The following is a 16109-nucleotide window of genomic DNA, read 5'->3' on the forward strand; positions in this document are numbered from 1 at the left end:
CCTAATAATATGGATTATTAGCCCAAACTATAAATATCACTAATTTACCTAATCAGCCCTGTTAATTTAATCAGTCTTTTTTATCACTAAATTAACTCCAAATTAATTCTTGATCAATACTAATTAAATAATATGATTTCTCAATTAGTATATTATTCTTATAATATATTAATAAATCACAAATAACCTCTTTCTCAAATATCCATCCTATCAAATTGCTCTGGTGAAGGCAACCCAAAATGGACCATGCTACTCTCGGGTCAAGTACATACCAATTATAGTTATGGGCTTAGACACCTAATCCAACAGTCTCCCACTTGGATAAGTCTAATAACTATAACTGCAAGTACGACTTCATAAACCGATTAGCAATCATAGCTCTCAAAAGCCGTTGTCAAACTCTGACGCGTCCATTAGATAAGGGATCATATATTCCTCCATTCTGTAGTGGTGTTGATTATGATGGCATGCGCGGAATTAGAAAAGATCTAGTGAATCATCATGTAAACTCAAGAACACAAGGAGTAAATAAATCTGTGTAAGCTCATATTAGATCTAGAAAGGATATACAAATGGGTTTGTACACAATTTCTCTCTCTAGTCTAACACTCCAAATGGTTCCTTACATAATGGGAGTCACTCACTTCCTATTTATAGGAAAGACTCAACCTATTTACACATACAAGAAGGTAAAACCTAAGACTCCACATCCAAACATGACTTTGTACCCTAACATTCTCCCCCTCAAAGTTAGGATTGGATGTCCCGGCTTCAGTCTCCAACGAGCTAGCGCGATCAAGACCAAACTCCCCCTCGAAGTAACACCGGTCTTCAAAATCTGCAAATGAATATCCAACAAACCCGCTTCGAATACCCATCATTCTCCCCCTTTTTATAATCAAAAAATGATTATAAAACCCATTAAGGGTGAGAAGCGCCCGAGGAATAAACTTCATAATACTCCCCCTTGATGTGTACCAAAAATGAATCACCAAAAATCTTTCACGGAAAAACAATCACGAAAAAGCCTCAAAAAATTTCCAAAATCGTGAAAATTTTGACTTTTTGGGTGAAAGTTGCAAGATTTTCCAAAATCCGGGTAGAAATTGTCATTTTCTGAATTCTGCAGGGACCCATTGCGCCTAAAACAGCCAAATATGCGAAATTCTCCCCCATTTACGAAACTGGGTAGAAAATGTTAATTCGCACAAACTGCAGGGACCAGAAATGAACATTCTTCAATTTCTCATAACAGTAGCCCAATTTTGAAGTTGGGTAATTTCTGCCAACATTTCGAAACTGTAAGGGCTTAAAGAGAAACTTCAGCCTTCTTCAAAAATTGTTTACATCATTTCGAATTTGGACCATTTTTGCCATTTCGTGAAAAGATTAGGGACCCAATTCGAAAATATTTGTTTTCTTTTTCCCAATTCGTGAATGTTTCACAGTAGACGTCACCGAATGCTTTCATCTTGTCTTTAACGAAACTGATTTGAATCATTTGACCCAAAACTCATCCTTCTCTATCGATACCAAAACAATCCAAGTCATTGATATCATCTTAAACCTTCTAAATCAGACCCAAATCGACTTCACTTTTCAGTCGATACCAATCAACAAATGAACATCGACCCTTCGAATCTCAAAGCCTCTGAAATTAGACTACTGATGTTGACATCAACAACCTGCTGAATCGAATTTCAATTTTGACTTCAATCGACTCCCAAATTGACTTCCCAATCGAGTTTTCGTTACTCAATCAACAATTGATATACACATTAAAATCCAAAAACGAAACTGCAAACCAAACTGTGATTCCGTCTTCATGTGCTTCCGTTGAATTTTGACTTTCGTTCCACTCACATTGACTTTTCGATTCCAGATGTGAAATCGACTTAAACCTCACAAAAATCAACTCCAAAACAAACATACGAGATCGTTCAGTTTCATTCTCGAATCTATCATATCCAAAAAAATCCCTATCGATTTCAAACAATCAACAATCAAAAATCGATATTCAAACATCGATTTTCGTTCACTTGATGTCAAAAACGAGCTCTTTTCGATTCTTTGAATTTCTGATCTATTTCGATTTCAGATAATCAAACCTTCTAATCGCTAGCAAACCAAAACAGAGTCGACATCTAGCTTTCGTTCTACAGGTCATCGCTATCGAATGATAAGAATCCAATCATGTTTCGTTCTACAAGTCATCGATTCCCAACTTCCGATTTCATGTACATGTTCGATGTCGATCTCGTCCAAGTGATATCAGATGAAATCGTCTTTAATCTACAATTAAAATACTTTCGATTCCAATTTGTTCGAGAATAAATTCCTTTTTGTTTGATTGTGAATATTGACTCAAAAAGTCAATATCATATGAAATCCCAAGATTTGATCGATGAACAGTAACAACTCAAATGATTTGGGCTAAAGACTTAGATTGGGCTCAATTTTGAATAATTATGGATTGAGAATATTGAGTTTATGTTTTGCATTAATGAACAGTGATCAGTTCAAAACTAAAAAATTTGATTTCAAATTGAAAAAGAAATTAGAAGAATATGATTTTTGGTTTTGAATTTGATCTAAACAAAAATAATTGGATCAATCAACGGGGTTGAAAATGATTTGATCCAATGAGGCAAATCGATCAAAAATGAAAAACGCAAAGTACTAATCGAAATCATGGACGTTTTGGAATCCATTTGAGAATTTGAGATGCCTTTTTGACGAATCGAGATCCATTTGCAACGAACGAATCAAATTTAGAAGATCTTGGTTCTTTTGTCGGAAGGAGAAAATCTCCAATTTGAACATTGTACCACCCACTATGCGTGTTGTACAACTCGTTCTTCATGTTCTTCATCGATCCAAGAACATCTTCAAAAGAACCACCAACACTTTTGGGTTTTGACTTCAAATTCAATGCAACCTTTGGAGATTGTTGCTTTGGAACCCAAATTTGTTTCACGGATTTCGGCTTCACAACATTTGACGATTTTTTAGATTAAACCCGTTTGTTTTTGCGATTGATCTTCTTCTTCTTTTTCTTTCTCATCTTTTTGCATCTTGAAGACTTGACTTCATGAACAAACCCACTTTCCACAACTTGAACTTTGTGAGTTTGAATCAAATCTTTTGGAGTTTGATACTTATGAATTTCTTGGATCACCAGCTTCCGATAAGGAATCATTCCTTCAAACGAATCACAAGAACACAAAATATCATCGGTTTGAACTCCAACCGAGCAAAAAACTTTTTCATCATAAGAATCAACTTGAACTTCTTTTTCTTGAACATCAAGAACATCACATTGAACTCCTTTTTCTTGAACATCAAGAACATGATGATCATCATCAAGAACATCTTCAACAAACTTAAGAGCATGAAGATCACTTGGGTTTTCAACAAGAGAAATGTATCTTCTATTAAACAAATCTCTTTCTTCTCCTTCTTTTCGGTTATCACTATGAACTAACATGATAATGAAAAGATCATACAAGCATTCAATCTTTGAAAGTGGTTGAAATACCAATCTTCCATGAACATCCTTCAAACCTCCATAAGAAACCATAGAATCCAATGAAATCAACCCACTAAACAATAACCCATAAAATTCAAATTTGTTGACCTTGTATTTCACACCTTCAACGATTACAAACCAAGAACCATACTCCAAACGCACCATGATCACAAAAACTAGAAGATTTCTAGAGAGAGAAAGTGATCCGTGTATGGATAATGAAGGCCCAAAAGGTTATGGGTAGCATAATATTGGGCTAGAAAGATTGTTTGGGCTTAATGGCCTATGGGGTGTGCATGGTGACGTAGTTGATGGATTAGGGTTTTCTTAATTAAATTAATAAAAGTTTAATAAATCCAAGACTTTATTGATTGTTTGATTCAAAGCTTGGGTGGTTATGGAAGCATTTGGAAGGGTATCATTGATGGCTCTCTTTAAACTTTGGGAGTTACACTCTTATCATTGATGGCTTTCTTTAATCCTTGGGAGTTACACTCTTTACATCTTCTCATAACCAATTACTAGCAATTGAAGAACAGTTGAAGACATGGACGTTTTTTTGTCATTCTTAAGTGTGGTAGACGTTTTTTTGTGTTATTTCAAGAGTTTCCTTAATTTTCATTTACTAGCTTTAATGAGTAATTGGTTGGTTGGCTTGTAACCACCAACTTTGTAATAAAGGCTTCATATAAAGCCATGTTTATCCATGGAAATGTAATAGACGAATTTTAATCAAAGAACCCTTTTGTTCACTTTGAATTATTGTCATAGTTCACAAATTATCATCTTTTGGACGTGATCCTTGAGTTGATCGAATTCAAGCTAATAGGTCTTAGTTTGTCTTCAGATTTACAAGCTATAGGTCTAGTTTGTTTATCAAATCTATCCTCTTATTGTTTTTGTCTCAAACATTATTCCATCTCAATACAAAACAGCCCATACACGTATCATAAGTGGTATGGGCTGATACATGATACGTGTATGGGTCATTAAGCCCATACAACTACGTCAAATCTATCCTTTTACAAGCTATAGGTCTAGTTTGTTTATCAAATCTATCCTTTTATTGTTTTTGTCTCAAACATTATTCCATCTCAATACAAAACAACCCATACACGTATCATAAGTGGTATGGGCTGATACATGATACGTGTATGGCCTATGGGGTGTGATGGTGACGTAGTGGTATGGGCTTGTAAATCTGAAGACAAACTAAGACCTATTAGCTTGAATTCGATCAACTCAAGGATCACGTCCAAAAGATGATAATTTGTGAACTATGACAATAATTCAAAGTGAACAAAAGGGTTCTTTGATTAAAATTCGTCTATTACATTTCCATGGATAAACATGGCTTTATATGAAGCCTTTATTACAAAGTTGGTGGTTACAAGCCAACCAACCAATTACTCATTAAAGCTAGTAAATGAAAATTAAGGAAACTCTTGAAATAACACAAAAAAACGTCTACCACACTTAAGAATGACAAAAAAACGTCCATGTCTTCAACTGTTCTTCAATTGCTAGTAATTGGTTATGAGAAGATGTAAAGAGTGTAACTCCCAAGGATTAAAGAAAGCCATCAATGATAAGAGTGTAACTCCCAAAGTTTAAAGAGAGCCATCAATGATACCCTTCCAAATGCTTCCATAACCACCCAAGCTTTGAATCAAACAATCAATAAAGTCTTGGATTTATTAAACTTTTATTAATTTAATTAAGAAAACCCTAATCCATCAACTACGTCACCATGCACACCCCATAGGCCATTAAGCCCAAACAATCTTTCTAGCCCAATATTATGCTACCCATAACCTTTTGGGCCTTTATTATCCATACACGGATCAGAAAGTGATTTTGAATGGGTTTTCTTGAGAGAGAAAGTAAAAATCACTTGAATTCTAGTGAAGAAAATCGAATTTAGAATAGAATCAAAGATGAATTCGATTTCTAGAATCCAAAAACTCTCTAAAACACGAAGATCAAAGATCAAAAAATGAATCACCAAATCAAGATTGCGACCATGGATCAATTCTTGATCAAATCAAGAACACCCGCTCTGATACCAATTGTAATGGTGTTGATTATGATGACATGTGCGGAATTAGAAAAGATCTAGTGAATCATCATGTAAACTCAAGAACACAAGGAGTAAATAAATCTGTGTAAGCTCATATTAGATCTAGAAAGGATATACAAATGGGTTTGTACACAATTTCTCTCTCTAGTCTAACACTCCAAATGGTTCCTTACATAATGGGAGTCACTCACTTCCTATTTATAGGAAAGACTCAACCTATTTACACATACAAGAAGGTAAAACCTAAGACTCCACATCCAAACATGACTTTGTACCCTAACACATTCTAAAGGATATCGTATGAACTGAGACATGGATTATAATCATTCTCTCTGTTCATGTGTTGTTTCCTGATTTCCGATTTTTGATGACTGACTAATTGAACAAATCAAATCAGTCCAGGCTTGGCCAAGTGTGACAATCGTCAAAATTCGAGTCGATTCTTGATTTGATTAAACTTAGTTGCACTTATAAGCACGACACATACTAGACTTTGTAACTAGGAGCTATGTTATAACCTACTAGAAACTTGGAAACAATTAGAATCAATGGATAGTACACTTAGATTTCATATTGATATGTGAATTCTACAACTACGTAACTGTAGTGAATATCCATATTCGGGTCGCTCTTTGACTCGAACACCTTTTCATGAATCATATACACACATAATGCACTTGACCTAGTGGTATAAATTAGGTCCGAGTCTCGTAGGAACTTAAGTTAAAGTTGAAGACTAGGACTAGTATACTTGATTTCTCAATTTCGCTTAAATCTCGAAATCACTACATAGAATGCCAATAAACCAGTAAAAATAAATTACAAATATTATTTCTAACTTGAATAAGAGTTATGAAACTCTAAAATAGTTTGAAGTCTTAAAATTTAATGAATTTTGATATCCAAAGACTTACAAACTCCTCAAAACTCTAAAAAGCCCCCAAAAAAACACATATTTATAAACTTTAACCTTAAAAATTCTATAAAAATAATTATGAAACTTATAATATTACTTTATAATAATTAAAATTATTAAAATGCATTCAAGGAAAATAAGATTTAAAGTATCAATATTTATTTTTAATTATCAAGTTAAATCAATAATTTTATAAAACAAATCATGGATTAATGCATTATTATTATATATATATTAAAGTTATGAAGAAAAGTAACAGTAAAGTTTCTAAGATGTTGGCATAAATTGTCCCTGAACTATAATGCATTATTATTATATATATATTAAAGTTATGAACAAAAGTAACGGTTCCTAAGATGTTGGCATAAATGGTCCCTGAACTATAAACATACGTTCGTTACGGTTTTTAGGTGATTTACAGTTTCCCTCGCTCCGCTAACATCCGACCGCTTTTTACTTCCCGATTCTTCACCTCTCAGACGTTTCTAGAGGTTTAGTGCTGATGATCCACCGCTTCAACATTACTCATCTTCAGTCCTTCTCTGCCCTCTATGTTCCTCCACCGCCATTGCATCTAGATAGAGCTTTCCCACCGCTTCCGTTTTCTTTTACATCCCAAAAACGTCGGATTCGTCTTCTCCATGGTCGGTCGCAGCGCAGCCTCATCTTTCGAATGGAACTGCATAAGATCTTCCACCATCTGCCATCTGCTTTTGATAGCTTCTTTGAATTCATCGTTACAAAACATATCGGTCCACCACCGTCGCACCTTCCACGGATTCCATCATCGCACTAAACAAACTGCAGGTTCCACTCCGATTTCACATTTCACAGTCTCTTTCTGTAAGCCCTACACCCAAAAATGTCTGTCTTCTCAAAATTAGGGCATTCGTTTTTTTAGTTGTCGTTAGTTTCTTCATAAGAAGGCACCATTTATGTTACTATCGCCTAATTACCATATCTGTTTTCGATTACAGTATGGTCGAAGAAGGAACGCACTTGAACAGAGAAATGGTTGAGATTTTCCCTATCAGTTCCGAATCAGAGGTGATGGAGACAAAATATATTTCACTCGATAACTGCATCTTCTGCCTTCTGCTTCTTCTTTTCCATTTTCTAACTATATTTTGTTTGTTTCTCTCGATTAGAACCAGTAATTGAAGAATCTCCTTTCCAGGTTGCTAAAGAAACATAATACCCCTGACGACAGTTGAAGGACTACGCTTTACGTTTGGTGCTCCTCTTGATGAATCACAGGTAAGTTTCCTCTTTCTACCTCTACATCTTTCTCAACTTATTCATTCTTTCTCTACTAAACACGTTTTGGGTTCTGTAAAAGAAATCAAATTTTTTTTAATACATATCAGAATATTCAACGTATTTTAGATGGCGCCTGACGGACTGCAGCGTGTATTTTAGAAGTAAGTATTTCATCTTTTGCACTCACAGCCACACGCCACTTGAAGCTTGGTCACCTGAGAAGTCAACAAAGCATCGACGTCTTTGTTGATGAGGTTGAAGAGATGTTCTTTCTTCTGAGGATATTTCCAAACCATTAAAGGTACGATTTTGTTTCCTTACAATTGAATTGTTTGGAGTTTATTGATGGTTCTATTATTGAAAGAATTTCTTATTACATGGAATTGTATTTCGTTTTGCATGCTAGGTGTTCGATGAAATGTCTGGTCTAAAGAATATTGTAAATGAAGTTTTTCTTAAATGTGTAGAGAGAAGGGATTGTTGCATGTCAATTGTTTTGTAACCTATGTTCAATTACGCCACAAAACCTAACACAAGGTCTGTGTTATGACAATGGTGAGAAGATTTTTTCTGTCTGTAGAACCAACAAATTAGATGTCAGTGCAGGTGGGCTTTTTTTTTTTTATTTTTTTATTTTTTTATTTTTTATTTTTTACAAACTATTATTTGGGAATCCTTTAGTTATAAAGATGTAAATGAATCTCAACAGCTTCTTACTTTACACAGCTTAATCAATATTATTTATGAGTTCCTTTGAGATATAATTTAATTGTTATATGATGATTATAGATTGAAGATTTCCACAAACATCAAACTTATCTTATTGTGGATAAAGATTTTGGGATCCAAGAGACTGTCTGGAAGAAGACCCAGAGAATCCCCTTTCTTCCACGTATTCCGGGTATGTCCGTAAAACCCAACCCCAACTCTCAGTTCTTACTTTCGAATTGAAATTTAGGTCTGTTTACATTGTATTTTTTTTATGTAAAAGAGTCTGTTTCTGCAACTCTTCAGTTGTTTCATGAGAAATGCCCAGGTTTGCTTACATTCTATCAGTGAATTTTTTTTTCCGTATTCACTAAAATATTATTTTAGATATGTGATAACATATCTGATTCAGTTCTCTCTTCTTGAGTTATTGCTTTTTCTGTATTATGTAGTTGAGTGAATCAGAGCATGAGTGCTCTTTAAAATTGTTCTTATCAATGTTTATCAGTAAATAATGTCCCGAGACAAGTCTTTTGAGTTATTCATGGATGATGTTGTAATTGATATCGTATAATTTTGCATTACAGCATCTGAATTCGCTCTGTATTCAATTTTTTGTTATTGATGGATTCAACATAATACACATACATACATATTTTTATTGCTTCATGACAACTTGCATTGTTATTTATTACCCAAAAAGAAAGTGCAAGAACTGATCTTAATAAAATAGATTGAAAATTGATATAAAATATTAATAGAGTAGCTTTGTCTCCGATTTGAAGAAGCACATGAAGAGGCTCCATGCCCTTAGTCAGTGGATGTTTGAAATGGCAATCTGTTTTCATATGTTTTATCTAATATCTTTCTTATCAAAGGATTGTGCTTTTGATAAAGCTGCTCACTTAAACAAAGGCATACACAAAATCTACTCTTGCGACGCAACCACTGTTTCCAGTTAAACCGGAGATTGAAAATGGCATGGATCGGACAATTATCCAAGAATCTAAAAGACCTCCGAGTTCTCTTTTGTCAACCTTCACCTGCCAGTTCTTCCACAAGGTATCATCAAAATAACATCGCTTCCTCGATCTAAGATTTCATGGAATTTCTACTGCATCGTTTTGCTCTTTCATACATCGACATCCATTTTACTGAAGTTAATTTTTCTAATTGTAACAGGGCCTTTGTTGATGATTTCCCCACAATGAACGATTGATTTCTCCATCACTCAATTTGAAGGGTTTGTTGGTGATTGTCGATGCATGAAGGTAAATGTTTACTCCACTTTTTTCATTTTATTATAAAATTTGAATTTTTATTCCGTTTTATTCAATGTTAGCATATTTTTTAAACAATTTAGTTAGGTTTCAAATTTAAAAACATATAACAGTGAAGCACAACTGCAGAAGCTTCATCTTTTTCTTACTTTTCATACTTTTCAGGTAACATATTGCTTCTTTCTTAATCTTAAAAATCATTTTCTGTTGAGTCTTGCATTTGTGGACATTTATAAGTTATAACTAATAATATAGGGACCGTCACCATTTCTGCAAGTATTCGATAATATATGGGCGAAGATTGTCATTAACATAAACAAAAAAAAAGTTGATTTTGAGCAGGTCACAAAAAATGCTATTACCCTAACCTGATATTACGCTTCCCCCATATAATTGTAAGGGGTATAAGACTTATTTTCAACTTATATGATTGGTACTAGGAATTTATTAAAATGTTATATCATCATTAAAACATTTTCACACATCTGTTGCCAATGGTAACAGATAACATAAGTATTCATGGTATTTTGACTTCATTGAAGGCTTTCAGGTCTGTAGTTAAGGGAAATGGTCCATTTGACAGGAAAATATAGGACTAAAATCTTTTTTTTTTTTTATTAATCTGTTCCTCTTTGAAATTGACCCCCCACCTCCCTCAAACAGTCTTTTGAAAGCAAGAAGCAAGAAAGTTTTTATAGATGTATGCTATTTTTTCCCAAGTATTTGTGTCAGTTTTTTTGAAAATTTAACAAGTTTGTTATCTTATCCTTAAAAGGTTTGTTTTTACCAGCCAATTTGTGCTCTAGCGTGTTGGATGAGAAATCTATCGTCTAATATTCTGGTGTCAACAACTGCTCCTGTGGCAATCATGTTAGATTTTGAAGCAGTTGCAAGGGAAGGGAGGGTTTGCGATAATGATTTAGCTGGTTGTTCGAGTATGGGCAACTGCGAAGAAGCTAAGAATTGTAAGGCTGGTGTAACTCTTCTTCATCTGACCAAGGGCCGCAACAGAGCATCTATATTCTTACTGCATTTCTATGATTATTTCAGGAATATATGATCTCATACATGTTGCGTTTTATGTTGTTGATGCAATTTTATGCTGGTACAGTTGGCATGCAATCACCACAACTATAATTCGACCGGTATAAAGAAGATTTAATTAATTCTTGAGGTTATATTCTATTTTTCTTCATGATTATTATCATTTTCCTTTCCAAATATTATGATTTCCTAATATTTTCATTTTAAACTAAATACTTTTCTTTTTGGTTGCCAAATTATGACATAAATCCCATTTTAAACATGTTTTTTTTTGGCAGACTCCCGGTCCATTATTTTAGAAACTGACACACACTACAAGTCTTAAGATGTACCTGTAAGTATCATTTTCTTTATTTTTTGGGAAGAAAAATATAAATAAATGATTTTTGTCTTCATTAGAGTATCATAATCAGTTTTTTTTCTTTTTTTTGTAATATTTCATATGAGCTAAAGTTGGGCTCAAATATCTCAATTTTATTGTTTCTTTGCCATTTTGGTGCATTTTCCATATTTAGATGGTAAGTGTAGTGAATGATAGTGTACTTTCAATTTGAACGTTTCTTTCCCTGCTTTTCGTATTATTTCTTTTGATTTTTGTTTTCCAAAAACCCAACTACATTGCCATTAGGTGTATTTTCCATTTTTAAGGGTAAAATGCACTAAATAGCAATGCAGTTTGCATTTATACCTATTTTTTCCTTTTTTTTTTTTGCAATTTCTTCTAATTTCATTACCAAAAATCAAAATACATTATGAAAGATTGTAACAATATTCGTTCCCTTATTTTGTCAAAATCGGTCCCTCAAGCTATATTAACTTTGTGTCCCTCTATTTTGCTTAATTTCCCACTTTAGTCACTTTTCTTATTTTCTTCCTGCATCGACTCTCTTCTTTATGTTCTTCGTAATCGGTGAAGAGTGGTCAATTTATTGTTTTTTTAATGAGTTCCCAGCTACGTGTCAATTTCTACCGATTTGCATGTGTCTTCTTCCTGTTAATTTGGTTTTCAATTGCTGAACTTCCTTTTGTTTTCCTCTGTGTTTCTCTTTCTTGGTGGTCATCTGCTTTCATTTCTCGACCTGACTTTTCATTTCTGTAAGGTAAAATTTGTCTTTTGTTCTTCTTATCTTTCCTCTATTGTGGTTTTTTTGCTTGCTTTATTTCCGTTGTGTCGTCGTGTATCTATGTCATGTCGGTTCCGTCGAAGCGGACCCGTGATGACGGTGCTTCGTCGTCTGCTGCTATTCCTATTGGTGGTCGACGGAAGTGGCGGCGTCTTGATGGACTCTCTGTGCTTCCCCAGTACGTTGATTGTGGTGATTGTAGTTGGATATGTGAGTATTGTGGTGCGTTTTTCTGGTATGTGGAGAGGGGTCTTAATATTTCTACAGCTGCTCACGCAAGGTACACTCATTGCTGTAGAGCTGGCAGTGTGGTTCTTTCTGCAAAACCAGCTGGAGACAATGAAGGAATCATTGGCCATGGTCCAAAACACATACACCAGCATCAACGAAGCAAGGCAGAATATGATAAAAGAAGCTGCAGTGGAAATTCCATACAGGCACGTGGTCATCACCGAATCCTTCATCAACAACCTCGACCAAGACACCGTGCTCATGCTCGACATGTTCCAAGCGATGCAGGAGAACATGAGTGCAGCAACAGACATCTGCAAGAAAATCATTCACGACCACCAAGCCCCATGACGAAGCATACCACACCAACTCTTTTGTAATCAAATGTCCAGTAGTCATCCCTTAATGAATGGACACTTTTGTAATCAAATATCAACTAATGAATGATATCTTTTGATCCTTATCGCCTAATATATATATCTGTTACCACAAATTCTAATGAATGATATCTTTTGATCCTTATTCCCTAATATAATTATCTGCTCTATTAACAGATTCTTAAATAGATACGAAATATCTTGAACAAAGGTTACAACCGATATCATAGGAACACATCTGGTCCCTCTGCCCCCCGCGAAGCGGGGGTTACCAATCTAGTTTATATAAAAAAAATGGGAAATTTTATAAAAATTGAGGGAAATTTATATAAAATAAATGGAAGAGATGGGGGGTCTCTCCCCATATCTCTCCTCTTTCCAACACAAAATCATTTTTCTCCACTCTCACACTCCATCTTCCCTCATTCTCTCTCATTCTCTCACTCTCTCACACACATTTTCTCTCTTCCTCCCTCTAGGAACCACAAAATTTTCCAGCAAACAAACCCAAGAACACTCCTCAAACTCTATATCTTCATCATATTGTGGTGTTCTTGAAGGTAAAATCGCTTTCTACTTCACTATTCCTTCAAGTTATACTATTTCTTCTTCTCCACAAACACTTTTCTTTGAGATTATTCACATGCATGTTTATAACCATGATTTTTATGATTATGGTGATATTATTTTACCCAAAAACCAACATGCATGTGATGATCTTCAAGCTTAGAGGCTTGATCATCAAAGTTTGTTGTTAAAAAGCTTTCAAATAGGTTCATAAATGATTTATTCCCAAATAAATATCTAAAACTTCTTTTCTGATCAAATCCGATTTTTCCTAGAACTCCACTAACAAAATGAGACGTTCTACAAATTTGCAGAAAATAATTCATTTTTCTCGAATTATTATAATTATTGCAAGAAAATAGGACAATAATTCATATAAAATACTTTTTGAGGTCTATAAATCCTAGATAAATTCGTGGATGACCCCTAAAGTGAATGATTACCTCTCAGTGCGTTTCATCAATTTTTGTTATTGTTTGCTATGGTTTTGAATTTTCTTTTTGTTTAATTCAAATAATCATAAAACCAATTTAAGAAATGTGAAAAGGGTATCTAATAATTTTTGTAGCTCCTACCCTATGTGTAAGACTCCGAAAAATATTTTCATAATTTTTCATAAAGCATTCCTATTTTTCCCCGATTTTTGTATTTATAATGGACTAATAATGGGAAAAATAGTTTTACTCTTCCAAAATTCATGCAAATTTACCAGAATTCGTATAATATATTAGGATGCTACATAAAAATTTTGATGATTTTTCTCTTCTGTATGCTATTTTTCTTCTAATTTCCCAAGATTTAATACACTTAAATCCACAAAAATCATAAAATTGGGTTAAACAGTTTAGAAATCCGATTTTATATTTTTTCCAGCTTAATAATGTTTAATAAAAGTACTACAAAAATTTTGGATAATTTTCGAAACTGTTTTCTATTTGTCCCCATTTTTATTCAAATAAATGCACAAAAATCATAAAATTGGGTTAAACAGTTTAGAAATCTATTTTTATATTTTTCCCAGCTTAAGTGTGTGTAATGGCTGTATTATAAAAAGTTTGGGGAATTTTCTTAACTGATTGCTATTTTTCATGAATTTTTATCTATTTAGAGAATTAAATATAAGAAAAATGGTTATACATATCTACAATCCATGAAAATTTATCTGGAAGTCTTTTAATGCAGTTAAAACCAAAATCTGAAGTTTGGTAATTTTTATTAACTGTTTAGTATTTTTCATAATTTTATGGTTATTCAAGAAATTAAAATGGTGAAAAAATAGCTAGACATATCAAAAACGCAAGAAAAATTATCATAGCATCCTTGACTTCAGTTGAAACTAAAACACAAAGTTTGGGAAATTTTAGAACTAAACTGATTTAGTTTTTCAATATTTAATCATTGGAACACCTCTAAAATTGTTAAATATTAGCAATGGGAATTTTTCCACTTAAATTGTTATATAATAATTGATTCATTGAAATTTAATTTTCACAGAAAAATGTTTGTAACTTATCAATATTAAATTTTGACACAATATTGACATAATTCTATTGTAGTACTAAGTATACTAGTGTTAGATTTCGATTAGAGACTCACTAGTGAATACCATTATTGTAGGAAAACGATAGTGGTACGAGTGGAGCATAGCTCAAGGCACCATTTGCATCATCACGATGTATTGTGAGTATTCACCACTCCCCTATTTTCGGTTTTTAAATGTTTTGGGGTGGAAAAGCATGTCCTAAACTTTTTATGTTCGTTGTATTTATTTTAACTCGTATGAAACTTGGTTGCTATATTTTGTATGTATGTGTATGTTACTTTAATTCATGAGAACTGTATCGCGGTTAAGTCCCTAGAATCTCTAGACACAACTCATTAACTTTTTTGAGCCTATGGTTATTATGGATAACGCTATCAGGAGGTAGACAACTCCTCACTCGCACGATTCGTTTAAGTGCATTTTACCATTTTATACACTATGTTTGCGATACACATAGTAGTCAATAGGGCACGATTCGGTCATTAGGCTTGGGTTGTGAACTCATGAATGGAAACTTGATGCACATACGAATCTTTATGCACATATCAAACTTGTATTCTCATGTTAGCAACGACACTTGTATACTTATTTTAGCAATGAAACTTGTATACTTATTTTAGCAACGAAACTTTTATGCTTATTATAGCAACGAACTTTGTTTCTCATTATAGCAACGAACTTTTATTACTGAAAACTTATATACTTGTTTTAGCAATGAAATTGTTTGCTCCTTGTAACAACGAATATTATTTCGATTCTTGAAAACTCATTTTAGCAATATACTTTTATTTATGGAAACTTTTATTAAAACTTTTATTTTGATTCTTGAGACCAATATTATTTTGTTTATCTGTGAGTACTCACCAATTATTTTTATAGTTGACACTCGTTTTACATGCTTTTTCAGGAATCATCGAGTAAGTGGCACTTAGGGACACATCACTGTTAGGAGCGTTCGCATGTGTTGTATTTCAATTTATATTGTAATTTCTTTTAAAATTTGTTCAAACTCATTGTAAATTTGTAATGATTTTTAATACTATGGTTGGTGTTGTCTTTTAACTTTTGCTATGAAACCCTTTATACTGCCATGCCTCGTGTTTCTGCTTTAGCGGGGTGTGACACCAAGCGCTTAGGGTGTCATCACTAAATCATCGAGAGGCCCACAAATATCGCTTTTATCCCACTTTGGGAAAAAGGAACGGATAAACTTCGACTCATATGCTTGCTTAATTTACTCATCAAATCACACACAACAATACGTTTTATAACACCAAGTTACTGGTGTGTTTACGTATCATCAATGTGCAACCGATTTGTAAACTACAACTCACATGTCTTGGTTTCAAGAATATAAGATATTATCATTTCGGTAATGACTAAGAAGATGATTGTTATTCCGACCCTAGAGGTCATATCATATCGAGTCCGTCTAAGATGAGTATGTTAC

The 16109-nt window shown here is 33.6% G+C and overlaps 1 long non-coding RNA gene across 14 annotated transcripts; it reads left to right on the top strand.

Moving 5' to 3' along the window:
* Nucleotides 1-6938: 6938 nt before the first annotated feature.
* On the top strand, nt 6939-15721 carry LOC145114887 (uncharacterized). Of its 14 annotated transcripts, XR_013711318.1 has the most exons (13): nt 6939-7332; nt 7503-7572; nt 7674-7782; nt 7975-8086; nt 8192-8391; nt 8575-8686; nt 9372-9555; nt 9676-9764; nt 10564-10738; nt 10824-10947; nt 11096-11151; nt 14734-14796; nt 15567-15721. It is a non-coding gene; the product is annotated as an uncharacterized LOC145114887 (long non-coding RNA). The 14 variants fall into 14 exon arrangements; XR_013711321.1 differs by lacking the exon at nt 14734-14796; XR_013711315.1 differs by lacking the exons at nt 14734-14796; nt 15567-15721 and adding an exon at nt 12209-12631 and having other exon boundaries at nt 11096-12151.
* Nucleotides 15722-16109: the final 388 nt, after the last annotated feature.

Source organism: Lactuca virosa, chromosome 5 (genome assembly GCF_052849685.1).
Source record: "Lactuca virosa cultivar CGN04683 chromosome 5, Lactuca_virosa_CGN04683_v6, whole genome shotgun sequence".
NCBI classification, from domain to species: domain Eukaryota; kingdom Viridiplantae; phylum Streptophyta; class Magnoliopsida; order Asterales; family Asteraceae; genus Lactuca; species Lactuca virosa.